This window comes from Leopardus geoffroyi, chromosome D3 (assembly GCF_018350155.1).
Source record: "Leopardus geoffroyi isolate Oge1 chromosome D3, O.geoffroyi_Oge1_pat1.0, whole genome shotgun sequence".
NCBI lineage: Eukaryota > Metazoa > Chordata > Mammalia > Carnivora > Felidae > Leopardus > Leopardus geoffroyi.
Window position 1 is genome coordinate 42632646 of NC_059339.1, and position 23463 is coordinate 42656108.

At 37.3% G+C, this 23463-nt stretch overlaps 1 pseudogene; it reads right to left on the reverse strand.

Moving 5' to 3' along the window:
* Positions 1-13781: 13781 nt before the first annotated feature.
* Positions 13782-13916, reverse strand: LOC123588625 (annotated as a pseudogene).
* Between the last annotated feature and the right edge of the window lie 9547 nt (positions 13917-23463).

Consider the following 23463-nt stretch of genomic DNA (forward strand, 5'->3'; position numbering starts at 1 on the left):
TTACTTTATTAGTTTGAAAATAGAGAAAGTAATATAACAAACTCAGGTACCTCTAAACCTAGAATCAAAAGCAATTAATATCTTATCATATTTTTCTCTAAAGTACAGGTAAAGTTCCATTTCTTTCTCTCCTAAGTCTCATTTTTCCCCAACCCCAGAGGATGTTTCTTAAGGAATCTATGTAAGGCAATAATAACATCGCAATACACACATCTATCAAATTAACTCAATGTACACACAATGTTAATGTGTCAATTATATCTCAATGAAAAACAAACAAACAGAAGCAGGAAAAGCCAATGTCCCAGTTCAAAAGCAGTCAGGCAGGAGGAATTCTCTTTCACTATGGGAGAGTCAGTCATTTTGTTTTCTTCAGGCTTCAACTGATTGGATGAGGCCCTGCCTTACTCAGTCTAACAATTTAAATGTTAATCTCATCTAAAAATACTCTCACAAAAATACTTGAAATAATGTTTGACCAAATATATGGGCAGTCTGAGGCCCATCAAGTTGACGTGTAAAATTAACTATCTCACTTACTTAGGTATTTACCTGAAAAACATAAAGATGCATGTCCACACCAAAAAAAATTTATGTAATTATTTTTACTAACTTATTCATAGTCATCAAAAACTGTAAACAACCAATGTCCATCAGCTGGTGAAGAGATAAACAAGCTGTGGTATAACCATCAATGGACCACTATTCAGCAATTTTTGAAAAATACAGATACATGCTGCAATACAAATAAATCTCAAAACCATTATGCTAAGTGAAAAAGGTCACATTCAAAAGGCTACATATTATGATCAATTTATATGATACACTGGAAAAGGCAAAACTATAGGACCAGAAAGATAAGTGGTTGCCAGCAGCTGGGGGTGTGAGAAGAAAGTTGATTACAAAGGAATGCAAGGGAACTTTTGGGCTGGTGAGAATATTCTTCATCTTCATTGTGGCAGTAGTCACATGCTACATGTCTGTCAAATTTCATCAGACTTCATCATGTAGTCAGGGTGAATTTTCCTTCATGTAAATTATACTTCAATAAAACCTGACTTAAATAAACGGTACAAATTGTGATGAGAAAGAGTTCCAACTATGTGATGTTATCAGGCTCCTTAGGACTCTTCCACTCTTGCACTAGGCCTCTGAAAGATATTACTGCTTCTCACTTACCTTCTTTCCCAAACATGGTGCCTTAGCTAAGACTTCACCTCTGGTTCCACATACCTGCCAAATCCCTTCATTTTGATGTTCATGTAGCCAGTGCTCTCATTAGACCTGTTGTATTTTCCCATTCTGACAAAGACTGTATTCTTCAGATAGTTTGCTGTGCAATGTTGAAATACCACTATTCTTTTCATTCTTCTATGCAATCTTCACCATATTCCACTCTGAAGGGGCCTCCAAAATGGATCTTCTGGCGCTCATTTATTTCCAAACTTATGTGAAAACTGGGTTTTATACAACTGTTTTTCCTCTGTAAGTTATGTGTGATTGTATGTGTTCTCCATTGTTTATATGGTTTGGGGGATGTAGAGGGATTTGGGTTATCTTAACTCATTTCTAGTTTTATTGCATTAATTTCATATACGTTGTTCTGCATGTTATCTGTTCTTAAGAATTTGTTAAAACTTCTTTGCCTATTCTATCATCAATTTGGTAACTTTTCCATATATTCTTGAAAAGAATGCAAATTATTTGGGGGAGGGGAGATATAGAAACCATATAGGTCATGTTTATTAACTGTATTGATAAATTCATCTGAAGTTTACTAAATTTTAGTCTGGTTAATGAAGAAATTTCTGATATATGTGTGTTAAAATAATTCATTAAGAGAGTAGGTTTTCCAAATATAATACATGTAAGTTTCCAAAATAAAATAACCTATGTGAAGTAAATTTGTAAATATGAGTGCTACACACCATTATTATATTAACCACAGAAACAAAATAAAATTTATGACAACACAAGGTATAAAAGTACCAATTAAAAATGTCCTGGAAAGAATTCATGTTGGATAACACAGTCAGTGTGACTTAGAGCATTACTTAAAAGCCAAAAAGGCTGCCATAAAATCTTTTTGTAACAATAGTCAAAAATAGCATAACCTTGATATCTGAGTTACCAGAAGACTTTCTCTTGATGTCAATTCAACTACAGCAAGTACTGTTCCTGGGGCATTTCATGGATATATCATTGCTCTTTCTCTTCCAACAAAGTGTTATTTGATTTCAACAAATCCCAAATAATCTTTTGGTATAAGACATAAACCTCCAAGAATTAAGAATGTCAAAGCAACTTTTGCTAGCTATTTGACAGAATCTCCTGGAAATTGAACTTTGAGTTGTTTATAAATTTTGATTACCAGGTTCTACTCACAAATAGGGTAGCTGGCAATGAAAGACTGTCAGCAGACGTTTAGAAAGTTATGTATATTAAAGTTCATTGTTTTCATTTGTTTCTTCTATGATAAAGGAAATTGCATTAAGATACAAGGATTTGAAACAAACCTTGTGCAGTCACTGCAAGACATGTTTGGGCAACGTGACAGTGGAGGAAAAGGCCCCTAGTGTTTTCCTGTAATATTCTACTCTATCAACTCATGCACCATTATTAGAGTTGGAACTGAAATATTTTGTCCCTTTGTTAATAATTCTTTTATTCCCATGTTCACATGGGAAACAAAATCCTTCTTAAATAATAGAATACAAATTAACTTTTCTCTAATGAATAAAGGGACTTTCAATATATCCCAAAAGCTAATAACTGACATACTGTATAGAATGAAGGAGGGGTTGGGGCGCCTGGGTGGCACAGTCGGTTAAGCGTCCGACTTCAGCCGGGTCACGATCTCGCAGTCCGTGGGTTCGAGCCCCGCGTCAGGCTCTGGGCTGATGGCTCAGAGCCTGGAGCCTGTTTCCGATTCTGTGTCTCCCTCTCTCTCTGCCCCTCCCCTGTTCATGCTCTGTCTCTCTCTGTCCCAAAAAAATAAATAAACGTTGAAAAAAAATTTTTTTAATAAAAAAAAAGAATGAAGGAGGGGAAATTTTTTTAACTGTGCACCCATTTGCATTTCAAAGCCTTTCCTAACTGATTATCTTGAACAGAGAGTAAGATGGTATTCAGTTATGTTTTTAAGTTCATTCACTTATAGTTTGTGACTCCAGAAAGTTCGTAGTGGGATTAGAAGTTAAGTGTTACTGTCTAGACAAGGACATTGGTGGTCATAAATTATGATTATGTGACTGCTGTAGCATTCTGTCTGAATGGAATTGGGGTGGTGATCCATGTCTCAAGTGGCCTAGAAACCACTTTGACAGTCTTCTCAAAGGAGCATCAATAGCAAAAGTCAAGGTCTGAAGAGAAATGTGTGTTTACATCAGGAAAATACTAAGTAAATTCTGAAAACAAAACAGCATGAGAGTATATCTACCAATGTATTTCAATGGCCATCCTTAATTTCAGCAAGAGGCCATTTTCCTATTAGCAAAGCAGATTCTATCACTGATATTTGCACAATTTCATAGACTTGGGGGTGAGATCATAGGAGGAAACTGTTAGCTAGAACTAGCTTTCTTTTTTCTGAGAGTTTGAACTGAATTTTTAGATATACTTTCTGGGACAAAAAGCCAGTATCAGATATAAATGATCTCTGTTATTTGAATTACGTGGGGTTTTTTCCCCTATTAATGACCAGATTCAGAAATAACAAAGTTGTCCCAAGGAGTTCCTTCTGACACTGCTATTCTTAAGCTTTTCTTCTGCCTTGTTTGGATGGAATGTGGCCACCCATGCCCTGTAGGCTTCACTGGGACACTTAGCATTTGCTTGATGCTTTGGGAGGTTCAGAGGGTGGCAAGGAGAAACAGCAGCATAAGCACCCTATTTGCTATTACTCTCCCCTGTTAAAAAAAAAAAAAAAAAAAAAAAAAAAACAGCTTTGGAGGGGAGGACCCATGATGGCAGAACAGCATGGAAGTTTTTTTTGTCTCACGTCCACGAAATACAACCAGACCAACACTAAACCATCCTGCACACCTAGAAAACTGATCTGAGGATTAACACAACAATCTGCACAACCTGAACCACAGAATTCAGCAGGTACATGGCAGGGAGAGGTGAACTGGGAGAGAGAGAGCCATGGAGAGCAAAGAGCCATTTTTGTGTGCAGAGAGAGGATCGAGACAGGGGTGGGGAAGAATACGGGAAGAGCACCCCTCCTCAAAAGCAGCTGGAGAGAAAGTGGAAAAGTGGAAATAGCTGCAGGGACTGAACTAAAAGGGGAGAAAGGAGAAAGGAGAGAGTTTAAATTCCATTAAGACTATAAACAGGGGGAGTGCAGAGTCTGAAACTCTGCAGCTCAATACCTGGTGGCGCTCTGGTGAGAAGGGCGAACTCCCAAGAGCAGAGTGAAGTCTGGAGGTCTTTGGGCCACACGGGGAGAGCCAGTTCGCTTGCTGGGAAGACACCTGGTAGAGGCTGTGTGACTCCCTCCCAAAGGCAAATGCCCAGTGGACCCGGGAGAACAACCACATTCTCCGGTGCTGGAACAAGGTCGCTGGGGGTGAAGCCTGGTGCCAGATGTGTGTTGTGATTTTCCATAATCCCTGAAACGCTGCTGCTGCTACACGATTGCATGAAATTTTTCTGGGGCAGGCTGGCACCCAGCCACAGACTCTGGGCATCGGTAGCACCACGGCCCTGCGAACGTGCCTGAGTGCAGCTGGCGCCTGGCCATTGCTTGGTGAGACCCTCCCATAGAGTGGAAGAATGGGTCAAAGCCACAGTCCTTCAGAAATTAGGGGTAAGGAAACACAGCCGCATCTGAGATAAAACTCAGGAGAGAGGTTCTGCCTGCGGCTTGGTCACAGACACTGTAAAAGCGGAGATTGGAAGGAAGCCGAAAACAAAGGACTGGTGCGCGATTGCTGATTGGAAAGAAGAGAGTTCCGAGACTCTGTTATGAACAGAAACTGGATAGGTGGATAGTGCCATTTTCACGACTCCCACGCATGCGCACACATACCTACAAGCTCCACAACAATCCGTCTCAGTAAACTAAGCAGCGCCATCTAGTGGAGAATGTAGATGTTACACTAAGCCCCGCCCAACTGGGCCTACCTCGCTCTTCAGGAACACAAGTCTCTCCACCTGCTTAGTTCATGTACCATAAAGCACTTCATAGTTTGACTTCGAGGGGAAAACGAGTTAATTTCGGTCGTATTTCAGTCTGTTCACCTATGAATCTATTCAATTTTCTTTATTTTTTCTTTATTTTTTCCTTTCTCATTTCTTTTCTTTTTCTTGAATACAGAAAGAGAAAAAATTCATTTTTATTTTCAATTTTTACTAAAAATATTTTCCTTTAATTTTGTCTACTATATTTTTTACATTTGTGTAAATTTTTTCAAATTCTATTTTACTTCCATCATTTCATTTTAGTCTACTTCAGTGTATTCATTTTTTCAAATTTTTAAACAATTTCCTTTTTTTTTCTTTACCCTTTTTTCTCTAATCTATCAAGCCCATTTCAATACCCAGACAAAAACACACCTAGGATCTAGCATCATTTATTTCATTTTTTTCTGTATCTGTGTTTGTTTTTAATTTTTTTATTTTAATATTTTTTTAATTTTAATATTTTTTAACTTTAATATTTTTTGCCTCATTAATTCCTTTTCTCCCTTCAAAATGACAAAATGAAGGAATTCAACCCAAAAGACACAGCAGGAAGAAACAACAGGCAGGGACTTAACCAACACAGTTACAAGCAAGATGTCTGAACCAGATTTTAGAATCACAATAATAAGAATACAATGGAGTCAAAGATAGATTACAATCCCTTTCTGTGGAGATAAAAGAAGTAAAAACTAGCCAGGGTGAAATAAAAAATATGGTAACTGAGCTACAATCTCGAAAGATGCCATGGGAGCAAGGATACATGAGGCAGAACAAAAAATCAGCAATATAGAGGACAAACTTATGGAGAATAATTAAGCAGAAAAAAAGAGGGAGTTGAAGACAAAAGAGCACGAGAAATCAGTGACTCATTAAAAAGGAACAACCTCAGAATCATAGGGGTCACAGAAGAGGAAGAGAGAGAAATAGGGGTAGAAGGGTTATGTGAGCAAATCATAGCAGAAAACTTTCCTAACCTGGGGAAAGACACAGACCTCAAAATCCAGGAAGCACAGAGGACCCCCGTTAGATGCAACAAAAACCGACCATCAACAAGGCATACCATAGTCAAATTCAGAAAATACTCAGGCAAGGAAAGAATCATGAAAGCAGCAAGGGAAAAAAGTCCTTAATCTACAAGGGAAGAGAGATCAGATTTGCAACAGACCTATCCATAGAAACATGGCAGGCCAGAAAGGAGTGGCAGGATATATTCAGTGTGCTGAATCAGAAAAATATGCAGCCAAGAATTCTTTATCCAGCAAAGCTATCATTCAAAACAGGAAGGATAAAAAGTTTCCCAGACAAACAAAAATGAAAGGAGTTTGGGACCAATAAACCAGCTCTGCAAGAAATTTTAAGGGGAACTCTGAGGGGAGATGATTCATAGATAAATAAATGAACAGATGAATAAATGAATAAATGAATGAATGAATAAATAAATAAATACATAAATAAATACCAAAAGCAACGAAGACTAGAAAGGACCAGAGAACATCACCAGAAACTCCAACTCTACAAGCCACATAATGACAATAAATTCATATCTTTCAGTGCTCACTCTAAATGTCAATGGACTAAATGCTCCAATAAAAAGACACAGGGTAACAGAATGATTAAGAAAACAAGATCCATCTATATGCTGTTTACAAGACACCCACTTTAGACCTAAAAACACCTTCAGATTGAAAGTAAGGGGATGGAGAAACATCTATCATGCTAATGGTCAACAAAAGAAAGCCAGAGTAGCCATACTTATATCAGACAATCTAGACATTAAAATAAAGACTGTATCAAGAGATGCAGAAGGGCATTATATCATAATCAAGAGGTCTATCAACCAAGAAGACCTAACAATTGTAAACAATTATGTGCCAAATTTCGAAGCACCCAAATATATAAATCAATTAGTCACAAACATAAAGAAATTCATTGATACTAATACCATAATAGTAGGGCACTTCAACATCCTGCTCACAGCAATGGACAGATCATCTAATCAAGAAATCAACAAGGAAACAATGGCTTTGAATGACACACTGGACCAGATGGACTTAACAGATATATTCAGAACATTTCATCCTAAAGCAGCAGAATATACATTCTTCTCCAGTGCACATGGAACGTTGTCCAGAATAGACCACATACTGGGACACAAATCAGCCCTCAACAAGTACAAGAAGATCGAAATCATACTGTGCATATTTTCAGGCCACAACACTACGAAAATCAAAACCAACCACAAGAAAAAATTTGGAAAGGTAACAAATACTTGGAGACGCAAGAACATCCTACTAAAGAATGAATGGGCTAAGCAAAAAGTTAAAAGGAAAATTAAAAAGTTCATGGAAATCAAGAAAATGATAACACCAAAACCCAAAACATCTGGGATGCAGGAAAGGAGATCATAAGAGTAAAGTATATAGCAATCCAGGCCTTCCTAAAGTAGGAAGAAAGATTGCAGACACACAACCTAACCTTACACCTTAAAGAGCTGGAAAAAGAACAGCAAATAAAACCTAAAACCAGCAGAAGACAGGAAATAATAAAGATTAGAGCAGAAATTAATGCTATCTAAACCAAAAACAACAGTAACAAAAGAAAAATAGTAGAACACATCAATGAAACCAGAAGCTGGTTCTTTGAAAGAATTAACAAAATTGATAAACCACTAGACAGATCACAAAGAAAAAGGAAAGGACCGATATAAGTAAAATCAAAAATGTAAGAGGAGAGTCACAACCAACAGAGCAGAAATAAAAACAATAATAAGAGAATATTATGAGCAATTATATGCCAATAAAATGGGCAATCTGGAAGAAATGGACAAAATTCCCGGAAACATATACACTACCAAAACTGAAACAGGAAGAAATAGAAAATTTGAACAGACCCATAACCAGTAAAGAAATCGAATTAGTAATCAATCAAAAATCTCCCAAAAAACAAGAGCCCAGGGCCATACAGCTTTCCAGGGGAATTCTACCAAACATTTAAGGAAGAGTTAACACCTATTCTCTTGAAACTGTTCCAAAAAATAGAAATGGAAGGAAAACTTCCAAACTCTTTCTATGAAGCCAGCATCACCCTCATTCCAAAACTAGACAGAGACCCCACTAAAAAGGAGAACTATAGACCAGTTTCCCTCATGAACATGGATGCAAAAATCCTCAACAAGATTTTTGCCAACCGATCCAACAATACATTAAAAAAATTATTCACCACGGCCAAGTGGGATTTATACCTGGGATGCAGGATTGGTTCAATATCCACAAAACAATCAATGTGATTCATCACATCAATGAAATAAAAGACAAAAACCACATGATCCTCTCAAAATATGCAGAGAAAGCATTTGACAAAATACAGCATCCTTTCTTGATAAAAACCCTCAAGAAAGTAGGGACAGAAGGATCATACCTCGAGACCATAAAAGCCATATACAAAAGATCCAATGCTAATATCATCTTCAATGGGGGAAAGTTGAGAGCTTTCCCCCTAAGGTCAGAAACAAGGCAGGGATGTCCACTCTCACCATGGTTATCCAACATAGTATTGGAAGTCTTAGCCTCTGCAATCAGACAACAGAAAGAAATAAAAGGCATCCAAATCAACCAGGAGGCCAAAGTTTCACTCTTTGCAGATGACATGAAACTCTATATGGAAAACCCAAAAGATTCCACCAAAAAACTTCTAGAACTGATCCATGAATTCAGCAAAGTAGCAGGATATAAAATCAATGTACAGTAATCGGTTGCATTCCTATACACCAACAATAAAGCAACAGAAAGAGAAATCAAGGAATCGATCCCATTTACAATTGCACCAATAACCATAAAATACCTAGGAATGAATCTAACCAGAGGTGAAAAATCTGTACACTGAAAACTATGGAAATCTTATGAAAGAAATTGAAGAAGACACAAAAAAAGGAACAAAGATTCCATGTTTCTGGATAGGATGAACAAATGTTGTTAAAATGTCGATACTACCCAAAGCAGTCTACATATTCAATGCAATTCCTATCAAAATAACACCAGCATTCTTAACAGAACTAAAAAACACAATCCTAAAATCTGTATGAAACCAGAAAAGCCCCTGAATAGACAAAGCAATCTTGAAAAAGAAAACCAAAGCAGGAGGCATCACAATCCCAGACTTCAAGCTGTATTACAAGGTTGTAATCATCAAGACAGTATGGTACTGGCACAAAAACAGACACTCAGATCAATGGAACAGAATAGAGAACCCAGAAATGGACCCACAAACGTATGGCCAACTTATCTTTGACAAAGCAGGAAAGAATATCCAATGGAATAGACAGTGTCTTCAGCAAGTGGTACTGGGAAAACTGGACAGCGACATGCAGAAGAATGAACCTGGACCACTTTCTTACAACCATACACAAAAATAAACTCAAATGGATGAAAGACCTAAATGTAAGATAGGAAGCCATCAAAATTCTCACGGAGAAAGTAGGCAAAAACCTCTTTGATCTTGGCCCCAGCAATTTCTTACTCAACACGTCTCCGGAGGCAAGGGAAACAAAAGCAAAAATGAACTATTGGGACCTCATCAAAATAAAGCTTCTGCACAGCGAAGGAAACAATCAGCCAAACTAAAAGGCAGCTGACAGAATGGGAGAAGATATTAGCAAATGACATATCAGGTAAAGGGTTGGGATCCAAAATCTATAAAGAACTTATCAAACTCAATGCCCAAAAAAACAAATAATCCAGTGAAGAAATGGGCAAAAGACATGAATAGACACTTCTCCTAAGAAGACATCCAGATGGCCAACCAAGACATGAAAAAAATGCTCAACATCACTCATCAGGGAAATACAAATCAAAACCACAATGAGATACCACCTCACACCTGTCAGAAGGGCTAACATTAACAACTCAGGCAATAACAGATGTTGGCGAGGAGGTGGAGAAAGAGGATCTCTTTTTGCACTGCTGGTGGGAATGCAAACTGGTGCAGTCACTCTAGAAAACAGTATGGAGGTTCCTCAGCAAATTAAAAATAGAACTACCCTACGACCCAGCAATTGCACTTCTAGTTTTTATCCAAGGGATATAGGTATGCTGTTTCCAAGGGGCACATGCACCCCAATGTTTATAGCAGCACTATGAACAATAGCCAAAGTATGGAAGGAGCCCAAGTGTCCCACGATGGATGAATGGATAAAGAAGATGTGAGATAGATATAGATATAGATATAGATATAGATATAGATATAGATATAGATATAGATATACACACACACACACATATACACACAATGGAATATTACTGGGCAATCAAAAAGAATGAAATGTCACCACTTGCAACTACATGGATGGAACTAGAGGGTACTATGCTAAGCGAAATTAGTCAGTGAGAGAAAGACAAAAATAATGACTTCACTCATATGAGGACTTTAAGACACAGAACAGATGAACACAAAGAAAGGAAACAAAAACAATATAAAAACAGGGAGGGGGACAAAACAGAAGAGACTCATAAATATGGAGAACATACAGAGGGTTACTGGAGGGGTTGTGGGAGGGGGGATGGGCTAAATGGGTAAGGGGCATTAAGGAATCTACTCCTAAAATCATTGTTGCACTATATGCTAACTTGGACGTAAATAAAAAAAGTAAAATTAAACTAAAAAAATAATAATAAAAATTTAAAAAACAGCTTTGGTTTCATTCAAGTTGATAAAAAATATCACTTTTCCTTTATCTATCTAGCTCAAGCTGTAAAATGTTAAATAGTGAGACTATAAAACTCAACAAAAGAAACAACTAGGGAAGGCATTCTTTGTGAATGGACATGAAACCTTACAGGTGAAGTTGGAAATCTTATGCCACATAGTACATTTTGTTTTTTAAATGAGACGCTTTCTCTCATCTCTTAAGAATTAAAAAATGTTTTTCCTACCTTGCTATTTCTCCCACTGTTGTTATTTTCATTGTCAAGTGAACTCACTTTTTTCATTAACAAATCAATCAAGATGAGAATGTCCATTATTTGAGCAGATGCCTGCAAATATCTGCAGAGGTGGAAGAGCAAGTACGAATATGTCATGTTGATTCTGGATTTCTTTCTTCTAGGGAGTCCATAATTCTTGAGTATTAGATATTTTTGCATATTTAGGAGATGTGCAGTAAAAAGTTTCATGAAGTAATGGTTGTGGTTCTTCTCACTGAGAGAACAAAAGTTTAACCATCCTTGTGAATTCAAGGCTGAGTCAATTTAGACAAGGAAAGTAGAAAGAATGCCAAGTTTTGGCAATGGATTCAAATACTTTATCAAGGAATAAATTATCTGTGGTTGGAACACCAAACATGAAGCTTAGAAGCAGTGGGTGAGGAAGGCAGGTAATATTTTGATTTCTATACAGGACTAACATACTGAAATATAGATGATATAGGTATACAATTTAAATTATAGATGAAAATTCTCACCTACATTCTTTGAGAGCAAGGGTCATAGATTAATCATTTTTACATCAGCCTATTTCCTTTACTCCAGGTGATTTCATCCATTCCCATGACTTAAATGTCAATGTATATCATGCCTAGGATGTATGGCATTTAAATGTATGACTTCCAAATTTGTATCTCTAACCTGGACCATTTTGTTGAGCTCCATGCTAGCACGTCTAAGTATTTAACCTGGATATTTAACAGGAATCTTAAAATGAACATGTCCACGGCAGAATTCTTTATTTTCCCCTGAAATCCTGCTCCACACAGCATTTTCCATTCCTGGTCATGAAACTACTACCCAATTACTGAAGCCCCAGATACAGACATCATCCTCATTCTGCCTTTTCTCTTTTATCACCATCACTCACCTCGTCAGCAACTTTTATTGGCTCTACTTCCAGAATGTTACTCTTATTCACCCACTGTTTTCCATGTTCACTACTGCCACCTTTATCCAAGCACCATGAGTCCTTGCCTTTTCTATCGCAGCAGCATAATTACTATCTCAGCTTTCCCTCTCCACCTGCTACAAACTCCTCCAAATAGTAACTTCAAATATCAACCAAATAATGTCACTGAACTGTTTTGTCACTCAGACAGAAAAAAATCCCAACTCATCACCCTCACTTACAAGGCACTACATAATCTACCTTGACTCTCCAGGGTCTCACATCAGTTAGTAAGACCACTGAGGTAGGGCTGGCAACACAAGTTAGTGGGGAAGTCAACGTAGTTTTTAAAAACATTGAAAGGCCTTCAATGAAAGAGAATGTGTTTAGGGAAAAGGAGTTCCCCTACTCATTTTTAATGACTTTTCTAAGAGCTAGAGATTTTCACCTACAACATAATCAATTTGAGAGGGAAAAAAAAAATCTAAGAAGGTGTTAATGAAAAAATGCTAAGCATCCCAAATTGCAAGTCCTCTTCAATAGGGAGCATAAGATCATTACTGGAATTAACTTGGAATTGAATAGCTATTTTGGGACCCCACAGCACACACCCCAACTATCTTTCATCCAAAAATGTTATCTCTAACCTGTGACCATTCTTTCCCCAAACTGACCTCCTACAAGGCACTTGCAAAAAATCCTGCCTCAATATTTTATTTCTCTGTAGAATACCCTTTATCTTTACAAATCAGTTTGAATTGTACTGAAAGTTCATTAAGGCATTATCGCGGGACCTCTTTCTAATATTAGCTGTTAAATCCTCAGGTTGTAATCAAATCCTTCGGGCACTTTATTACCTAAACAATATTGAGTGTGGCCTAAAACAGGTAATATTTTGCCAAACCCAGACCAATGGTGGGAGGTTTCAGGATGGGGCTCCAATGTGCATTTATTCATAGTTGTTGGTATTGCTTTTCAGAAGTTTCAATGGTGGTTTGAATTTCTCAAGGGTTACACTATGATTTCTCCTGTGCAGTGCTCTACAGCATCACTGGTTAGCCACTTACAAGAGTATAAGCCCCCGTCTTCTTAAAATAAATAGCCTGTAGTCTCCTAGGATATCATGACAAAGTGCCATACAGTAGGTGGCTTAAACAATAGAAATTTATTTTCTTACAACTCTGGAAGCTACAAGTCCCAGATCAAGCCGCTAACAACATTGGTTTGGGGACACATCTCTCTTTTTGGTTTATGGACAGCCATCTTCTCATTGTATCCTCACATGGCCTCTTCTCTGTGCATGCCCAAAGAGAGAGACACAGAGATAATCTCTGATATTTTCTCCTCTTCTAAGGATACCAGTTCTATCAAGTTACAGTTCCAACCTTATGACTTCATTTAAACTCAATTACCTACTTAACGGCCTGATCTCTAAAGATGGTCACACAGAGGATTATGGCTTCCACATATGAATTTTGGAGAGGACACAATTCAATCCCTAACAAAGAGACTTTGCAATATTGGGAGGAGCATCTTAACAGAAATCTCCAGTTAAAACCATATAATCCGAACAACTGAAGTATGGGCTAAAAGTGGTGTCACAAATCTGGCACTAGGGGACACGTAAACTGAGCTGACCTATATAGACAGCATTGTAAATCTAGTTAATGCCAGTCAGAGCAAAATATCACAATTTCAGTTTTAAACACAATAATGTGCTGTTTTTTACTTGTAGCAAGAATTACTATCAATCTCCATTCATTGGGCCAGAGACCATTGTGGTGTTACCAAAAGCCTTGCCCATCATGTAGCACACTACCTACACTTGTGAGTTCATTATGCCAGATTTTTCATTGTTCAAATTAACTCTGATTATAAGTTAGGGATAAATAAAGTAAACAAGCATGCAAAGTTTGGGGTTTTTTTTTTCTTTCAGAGAGAAGATTTAATGCACTGTAGGAGTAATTTACTAAATAGTACTTCAGCTTCTTACTAATTAAAGAGTGACTCAGGTCATGCGTTTAAGTGCACACAGCCCCAGATGTCTCATAAGTCAACAACACTACATAAACAACACCATTTTATCCTGAATTGAGCACGTTGAACACTGGAAAAGTTCAAATTTGCTAGAATCCTTACTTTGTAACCTGCACTCCATTTCAATCATCTCAAGTAAGGAAAGTTTGCTGGCATACATTTTTTTCTTTGTTGATTCTCTGGTATAACACAACTGTTCGGCCACACTAATAACTTTGACAATATCCAAAACTACCTCATCAATTTATGAAAGCAGTAGAGCTTTACCAAGCCATAACTCTTTAATTGGAGTCAAATAGCTGTTTCTTTGACACTAAGTGTTGCCCACCTAGATTTTGTAACCTAATTTGCTTAGCTAATGAGAACAGTGTGTCACAGTAGATAGAAGTTGGTCTCAAAATTAAAGCAGCAAATGTAACGGAGTTTTCTGTTCCAGGGAGAGTTACTTTGAAATCCAATAAGGACAACACTGATTAAAAAGGAGGTAGTTTAGGTTTCACTAGGACTTCCAGCATGTATATTCTTGCATATACAAATGATGAGACCAGTACATAAAGTTAGTCATAATCAAGGAAGCTGTTCACTTATATAACCATTTTCACTCCCAGGTTAATGGTATAGCTGAAAATTGACATGTCTAAAAATGGCTACTAAAATAATTCAGGCATCAGGTAAGAATTTGGAGCTGAACAAAGTATAGGATAGTTGCTTATAAAATAGAATATTCAGAATTACACAAAACCATATAACACCGTCATTTACAGTTGGAAGTTTGTTGAAGCTCCCTGGGGTATTTGGTAAGTAAAATTAGGCCTTAAGTGTCTGTGAAATTATGAACCTTTGCACACATTAATTTGCATAAGTATAAATAACTTTCTGAATCTAGATCCAGCCTCTATCACTACCTCTGAATTACAGTGTCAACTTTATCTCAGCAGAGTATTTCAACAAACACCATCAATGAATACTGAGGCCTTTTATGTGCCAAACACTGCTCATGTGTAAGAGCTGACAGCCGAGAGCAGGAATAGACAATAAATAAGTTTAAAAAAAAACAGACTAAATGATTCCAGATGATGGCTCATGTAATAAACAATTAAGAAAGTAATAAGTTAGAGAGTAATAGGGTAGAAAGACATATTATAAATAGAGTGGTCAGAAAACCCCCTTCTGGACATAGGACACTTAAGCTGAAAACTTTTAGTTTAAGAAGAACTCTTAGATAAGAAGGAACCATCCATGTGAAGACAATGGAAGAGTGTTCGAGGCTTTTGAAAAATCTGAAATGAATTGGAACATGGCATTCTTGAGGAATAGTAAGAGGGCCAGTGTGTCTCAGTGTAGAAGATAAGAATGGTAGAAAGGAGTTAAGGAAGCTAATTTAATAACATGTGGCCCAATCCTAATGTCTACAGGAAGGGAGGACACTAGGGAAGGATAAATTTCTAACTTCCTCTCCAGGAGTAGGGAGAAGCAAAAACAGAGCTTCAAGGCTGCTAGAATAGAATGACCTCCTCAGTGCTCCCTTAATATTATAATTATTATTCTTTCTAGAGAAGGGGCCAGCAAGCTTTTTATTTCTCAAGCAGGGACTGGGAAAAGGATAAGTTACAAATATTTTAGTCTTTATGGATAAGTTACAAATATTTTAGTCTTTAAAGACTCTTTTTAAACTATTCAATGTTGAGGGCACCTGGATGGCTCAGTTAGTTAAGCATCAGACTCTTTGATTTTGGCTCCAGTCTTGGTTTCATGGTTTGTGAGTTCAAGCCCCACCTCAGGCTCAGCACAGAGCCTGCTTGATATTTTCTCTCTCCCTCTCTCTCTGCCCCTCCCTGCTCACTCTCTGTCTCTTAAAATAAATAAACTTAAAAAAAACTATTCAATGCTGCTGTTACATATATGAATGAATGAAGGTGACTGTGCTCCAGTAAAACTATATTTATAAAAACAAGCAGCGGCCACCTTTGACCTGCAGGTTTGCTGATCACTATTCTAAAATCTCTAAAGAATTTAACATCTGTGCAGTTCACTTCTATATCAAAAATATTATCATTCTAATGTAGTATCTCTTTAAGAACACCAGGTTACTTTTATTCTACTGATGCTAACTGAAAAAGAAATTCTCTATGAAAGATTTGAGTTCCAAACATTTAATGCTTAAATTAATTTGCACATCCTCAACTGATACATGTTGTCAAGGAGGCTCCCACACTATGTTTTCATTATCTCACTTTTCCCATCATTCATATAGATCGCTCCTTGGTAATTTCATCCTTCATTTCAAAACTCTTGTTATGAGGCAATAGACCATTAATGCGGCACATAGATCTTCCTGAAATCTAGATGAAGAACTTAATGAAGCTACAGGACACAAAATAATTGCCAGTAGAATACATTTTCCTAAACCCGTTATGGTATTATCAACAGTTTCATGGTAGTATATTTCCATGTAGGCTGTATACCGGGGAAGTATTAATAAAATTATACTATTTACATAAATCACTATATCAGGGAAGAATTATGTGTTTGTCACAACCAAAACACACAAAAAGGGATCAAATGACACTTTTAAAAATGATGATTGAATCCCAAGCTAAGAATATAGAAAAATGGATAATTTCATGGATGAGTTTTAGGTCAGAATAGGTCCATCAAATGCCAATGTTTCTTGCTCCAAAATGTCACTTTGGCTTAACCCCTTGTTTTCTTTTTTCTTTTTTTTTTTTTAACATTTATTTATTATTGAGAGACAGAGAGACACAGAGCATGAGCAGGGAAGGGGCAGACACAGAATCTGAAGCAGACTCCAGGCTCTGAGCTGTGAGCACAGAGCCCAATGCAGGGCTCGAACTCACAAACTGCGAGATCATGACCTGAGCTGAAGTCAGACACTTAACCAAATGAGCCACCCAGGCACCCCACTAACCCCTTGTTTTCTTGCGGACAGCTCCTCACTTAGATCAGGTCCTCCTCTCTCTATGCCTGGTATTAAAGTACTTTTTGTTTACCTCTAAGTCTCTTATTTCTAAGTTAGCCTTTTTTCCCCATAATCCCTAGAACAATCTCTAAATAATATTTTCATCAGTATTTTGCAACTTTGCTTAAAAATTTTAGAGTAGCATGCTCACTTATATGTGGAATCTTAAAAACAAAACAAAACAGAACAAAAACAACAATAACAGCATCAAAACTCGTAAATACAGAGAACCGATTGGTGTTTGTCAGAGGCAGAAGGTAGGGGTATGGAAAATGGGTGAAGGGGATCAAAAGGTACAAAGTCCTGGGGATATAATGTACAGCACAGCAAGTACAGGTGAAAATACTGTATTGTATATTTGAAAGTTGCTAAGAGAGTAAATATTAAAAGTTCTCATCACCAGAAAAAAATTGTAACTATGTGAGGTGATGGATGTTAACTAGACTTATTGCGATTGTTTCACAATATATACAAATATCGAATCATTATGTTGTACATCTGAAACGAATATAATGTTATGTCAATTATATCTCAATTTAAAAAGAGATATAGTAGTGTATTTTATTCCCTACAATCATGATTTTTAAAAAAATAATTATCACAGTTCACTATGTCAAAAAAAAATTCTAATTGAGAATAGAGATTTTCCCTAACAAGGTAACCATTTCTTATTCTTATTATTTGCCTACTACACTTAAATCTCATCCTTATGCTAATTCTCTGCTCAGCACAACTTCTCCATAGCCTCTGGTGAACAAATCCTTCCTTGGTCTTCCAGTGGTTAAGCCTTTCCCAACCTCACCAAGCAATAAGTCACTCCCTCTTCTCCCCTGCATAATGGTAAATATACCTCCAGTTTAAGATTATCCCATTGTATTACAATTATGTGTTTATTCATCTGTCTTTCCCCAAATGAACTACTCACTCTTAGAGTATAGGTTTCACATTCATCTCTTTATTCTTTTTGCCTGGTTCATAGTGGGCACTCAATATATGATTATTGAATAAATTAACACAGTAATCAGCAAAAAAGTCTTCAGCTATGTCAAGGACTTATGTTCAACTTCACTATCTTGAAGATAAGAATTGCTTCTTCTTCTCCAGTGAGTGTAATTTCCAGAACTAAAACTGACTAAAGATATGCTCTGTAAAATTCTAACTCAGTAGGTCTGAAGGACAGGCTCAAGAATCAACCCTTTGCATTAGCATCCTCGACATTTTGTGGCAGATGGTCCATAGAAACCAATTTGAGTAACTCTGAACTACAATGTAAGTGTAGAACTTGGGTAAAGGCCCTCAAGAGAGCACTGGAACAGGTTTAGATGCACTGTGGCCCTATATTATGGTTAGCTTCATGCATGGATGGATATATGAAATAACAGCATTTTCATTCAGATTTTACTACTGATTTATCTTTTTAAATGGATTTTATTTTTACTGAAAATGAATTGGTTGATTTACATTCTGGGAAATAATACATAATAAGCAAGAAAGAGAAGAGGACAATATTTGAAGAACTGTAATGTCTCAATGGATAATGTTTGATTAATTTTTTTCTTTTAATTTTTTTGCTATTTAATGTTTATTTATTTTTGAGAGAGAGAGAGAGGCAGAGCGGGGGGAGGGGGGTGAGAAAGAGACAGAGACACAGGATCCAAAGCAGACTCCAGGCTCTGAGCTGTCAGCACAGAGACCAATGCGGGGCTCAAACTCAGGAACTGCGAGCTCATGAACTGAGCTGAAGTTGAATGCTTAACAGACTGAGCCACCCAGGCGCCCCAACATTTGATAAATTCTAATGGATTAGCTTTGATATTTTAGGAAAAGGCTTTTTGTGTTTTTTTAATGTTTACTTATTTTTGAGAAAGAGAGAGAGCAGAGAAGGGAGAGAGAGAGAGGGAAAAGGAGAATCCTAAGCAGGATACTCACTGCCAGTGCAGACCCCACCAAGGGCTCAAACCCACCAACCCTGTGATCATGCTCTGAGCTGAAATTAAGAGTCAGATGCTTAACAGATTGAGCCACCCAGGCACCCTGGAAAACGTTTTGATGACATGATCTGTCTTAGATTCAAAGACCTCCTAAGTTGTGCTCAAATGGGTGCCAGGGCTTTGTATAGACTTTTGTTCAAGTCCTTGCAAGGGAGTTTTTTTTATCCAACTATTTATTCTTCATGATAATGGAGCACTGCTTTTTTCTTCCACAGTCTGTTGGCATACACTACAGCTAGCTCCCTACAGCAGCTTCTAAGAAGAAAATCGATTCCACCACTAGAAACTGAAGTCTCAGAAATTCTGTCATGTCACATGTCACATGACATGAATTTTTGTTTAATTTTATTTTCATTTTTTTTAATTTACATCCAAATTAGCATATAGTGAAACAATGATTTCAGGAGTAGCTTCCTTAATGCCCCTTACCCATTTAGCCCATCCCCCCTCCCACAATCCCTCCAGCAACCCTCAGTTTGTTCTCCATATTTATGAGTCTCTTCTGTTTTGTCCCCCTCCCTGTTTTTATATTATTTTTGTTTCCCTTCCCTTATGTTCATCTCTTTTGTCTCTTAAAGTCCTCATATGAAAGATGTTTGTCTTTCTCTGACTGACCAATTTCGCTTAGCATAATATCCTCCAGTTCCACCCACATAGTTGCAAATGGCAAGATTTAATTCATTTTGATTGCCGAGCATTACTCCATTGTATATATATACCACCTCTTCTTTATCCATTCATCCATCAGTGGACATTTGGGCTCTTTCCATATTTTGGCTATTGTTCATAGTGCTGCTATAAACATGTGCCTCTTCGAAACAGCACACCTGTATCCCTTGGATAAATACCTACAAGTGCAATTGCTGGGTCGTAGGGTAGTTCTATTTTTAATTTGCTGAGGAACCTCCATACTGTTTTCCAGAGTGACTGAACCAGTTTGCATTCTCACCAGCAGTGCAAAAGAGATCCTCTTTCTCCGCATCCTCGCCAACATCCGTTGTTGCCTGAGTTGTTAATGTTAGCCATTCTGATAGGTGTGAGGTGGTATCTCGTGTTTTGATTTGTATTTCCCTGATGATGAGTGCTGTTGAGCATTTTTTCATGTCTTGGTTGGCCATCTGGATGTCTTCCTTGGAGAAGTGTCTATTCATGTCTTTTGCCCATTTCTTCACTGGATTATTTGTTTTTTGGGTGTTGAGTTTGATAAGTTCTTTATAGATTTTGGATCTGAACCCTTTATCTAATATGTCATTGGCTAATATCTTCTCCCATTCTGTCAGTTGCCTTTTAGTTTCGCTGATTGTTTCCTTCGCTGTGCAGAAGCTTTTTATTTTGACGAGGTCCCAATAGTTCATTTTTGCTTTTGTTTCCCTTGCCTCCGGAGACGTGTTGAGTAAGAAGTTGCTGCAGCCAAGATCAAAGAGGTTTTTGCCTGCTTTCTCCTTGAGGATTTTGATGGCTTCCTATCTTACATTTAGGTCTTCCATCCATTTTGAGTTTATCTTTGTGTATGGTGTAAGAAAGTGGTCCAGGTTCTTCTGCATGTCACTGTCCAGTTTTCCCAACACCACTTGCTGAAGACACTGTCTTTATTCCATTGGATATTCTTTCCTGCTTTGTCAAAGATAAGTTGGCCATACGTTTGTGGGTCCATTTCTGGGTTCTCTATTCTGTTCCATTGATCTGAGTGTCTGTTCTTGTGCCAGTGAACAATCCAAATTTTTAAAACTGCCAACAAATTCATCGCAAAAACCACGATCTTCCAAAAAAGTCTGTGTTTTTCTATCTAGATCTAATCAAAGGACCAATTCATTGGAAGAATAATATACTTTTCATATTAAGGAGAAAAAATTTTTGAGACATTTAAGTATAAAATAAAGTTTCTGAAATACATACCTAGGGGACAACCTAGTGCCTTACAAATACCAGACCATGTGAAAGTTTTTACAGGTTCAAAGGAAAATGAGAAAAAGAAGCCCCTTGGACAGGCATCAGTTGCTCCCTATTCACAGAGTCACATCTAGAACAGAGCAAAACCCAAATCAGAGCTAAGTCCCTTCTATCTCTATTAGGAGTTAAGTCTCATAATAGCTTCTATAATTCTTTATAAAATGTACCTACGTCAGGCCACTCTAGGAATAGTATTCTGAAAATGATTGTCCTTAATTAGGTCATCAGTATTGAATGTTAAAGTCTTTGGTCACCACTAATTGTTATAAACTATGAGACCAAGAGTATAAGTGCTGATGCTGACCACTTCCTGCCAGCATTCTGTCCCTGGATCTCTGAAGATGTCTTCTTCCCTGAGTGGAGCTGTAGGTGTGAACATCCCTCCCTGATTCTCTCTTCAGGTTAGATGGTCTGGGATCACAGATTAACTCATGTCTTAGAATGTAGAAAAGATGTCCAGAAAGAAAGTTGCCCATGGTATAGAAAATATCCAGAAACTAATGGTTATCTATATTTACAAGTGACCAACTTAAGTTCCTATTCTCCTACTCTCTTCCACTAGATCCCATAGTATTATAAAAAATAATTCAAAAATATCATTATTATTTCATAATATCCCATCTTATTATGACTTGATTTAAGTTAGCCATGAACTGACACTTGGTAAGCACCTGTACATCATACAGTCTGTCTTAGTACTTTGCATATTGTCTCACTTATCCTAACAATTTGTTATATTTTAAATTTTCCATTTTATAGATGCTGATATCAAGGCTTCCTGAGATTAGCCTGAATATTACACAGAAGTAATATCTGGATTGAGACCCACATCTGTTAGACTTCAGCCTATTATAGCACCATACATTCAACACCTCAAAAAACTAAATCTCTATATGAGACTCTTGGGTAAATCTATTTCTGCTGGCCTAAAAGCTGACTCAGGTATCAAGAGCAACATAAGAGGCCAAAATGACCTGTCATGTACCTACTGCAGCAAGAGGAACCTACATGGACAAGGTTGTAATCACTCAAAGCATTTGGGATTTTTTTTTCTTTTGTATGTAAATAATTTCAGACACATAGTGAAAAGTCCATCTTATTAGTTTGCAATCAAACAATGTTTGATTAAAACTTGTATTGATGCCAAGTGATAGCATTCAACTTGAACATACATTTCCCCCTAAGAGTCATATCTAAATTACTTCTATATCTATTTATGTAATCTTTCATGAGAGGACAAAAAAATTTGCAATATTGAAGATATTCATAAGAAAATTCCACAGGCTATGTCGGTAATATCAAGAGAAAAGCTTGGAAAATGACCCAGACCATAACAGTATTGGTGGAATAGGTACTTAGCATTCTAACATGACTAATTTGAAAGATATTTACTTAAAAGTTCTACTGTACTTTGGTGTTTCAGAAAATATACCATGGTTAATAATAATATTGTTCTATTGATTTCATGATGAAGTTAAATTCAAATGCTAAAAATTACTAGTTCCAGAGTCTCATGGAATGATAATACAATTGTAAAGATGATGGGGAAAAAAAAAAACAATTGTAAAGATGATGAGAGAGACAGAGACCAAGAGAGATTATTCAGTATAAACAAACATCACCTAGGTTTTCCTTTGAAAATTTTGTCTTTAGGGGCGCCTGGGTGGCACATTCCAGTATGTATATGCCTTTTGATTTCGGCTCAGTTCATGATCTCATGATTCATGATATCAAACCCTGCGTTGGGCTCTGCGCTGACAGTGTGGAGCCTGCTTGGGATTCTCTCTCTCTCTCCCTCTTTCTGCCCCTCCCCACTCATGCACTCTCTCACTACCTCTCTCTCAAAAACAAATAAATAAACATTTTTTAATTTGCTTTTATGCCTAATAAATCTTTTTTTTTCTTTAATTTTGAGAGAGACAGCACGAGCAGGGAAGGGGCAGAGAGAGGGAGAGAAAGAGAATCCCAGGAAGACTCTGTGCTGCCAGTGCAAAGCTAGATGTGGGGCTCAAACCCATGAAGCTGGGAGATCATGACCTGAGCCAAAATCAAGAGTTGGACGCTTAACCGGCAGAGCCACCCAGGCACCTCTTATGCCTAATGAATCTTGACTGCCATTTTAATAAAAGCAAGTAATCTGCTATTCATAGACCATAAGTAAGTACTAAGTATGCATTTATACCAGTTTTTGTGATGTCGGGACCCAAGGATATAAGAATTCTAGCTAAAATTGTAGTGCTAGAATGAAGAAAAGGAGAAACATGCTGCATACTCCGGCACAGTCTGGACCCATCCATACATGGTACCTCTACAGCCATGTCTTCTTCTAAGAAAGTCACTCATAACTGATCATAGATTTTTTTTTTCCCAAGCTAGTCCTCAGGGTGCCTTACAACTGTTCTCAACATAACCACCCCAGTTTACACTTTTAGCAGATTAAAGTTGTCATGA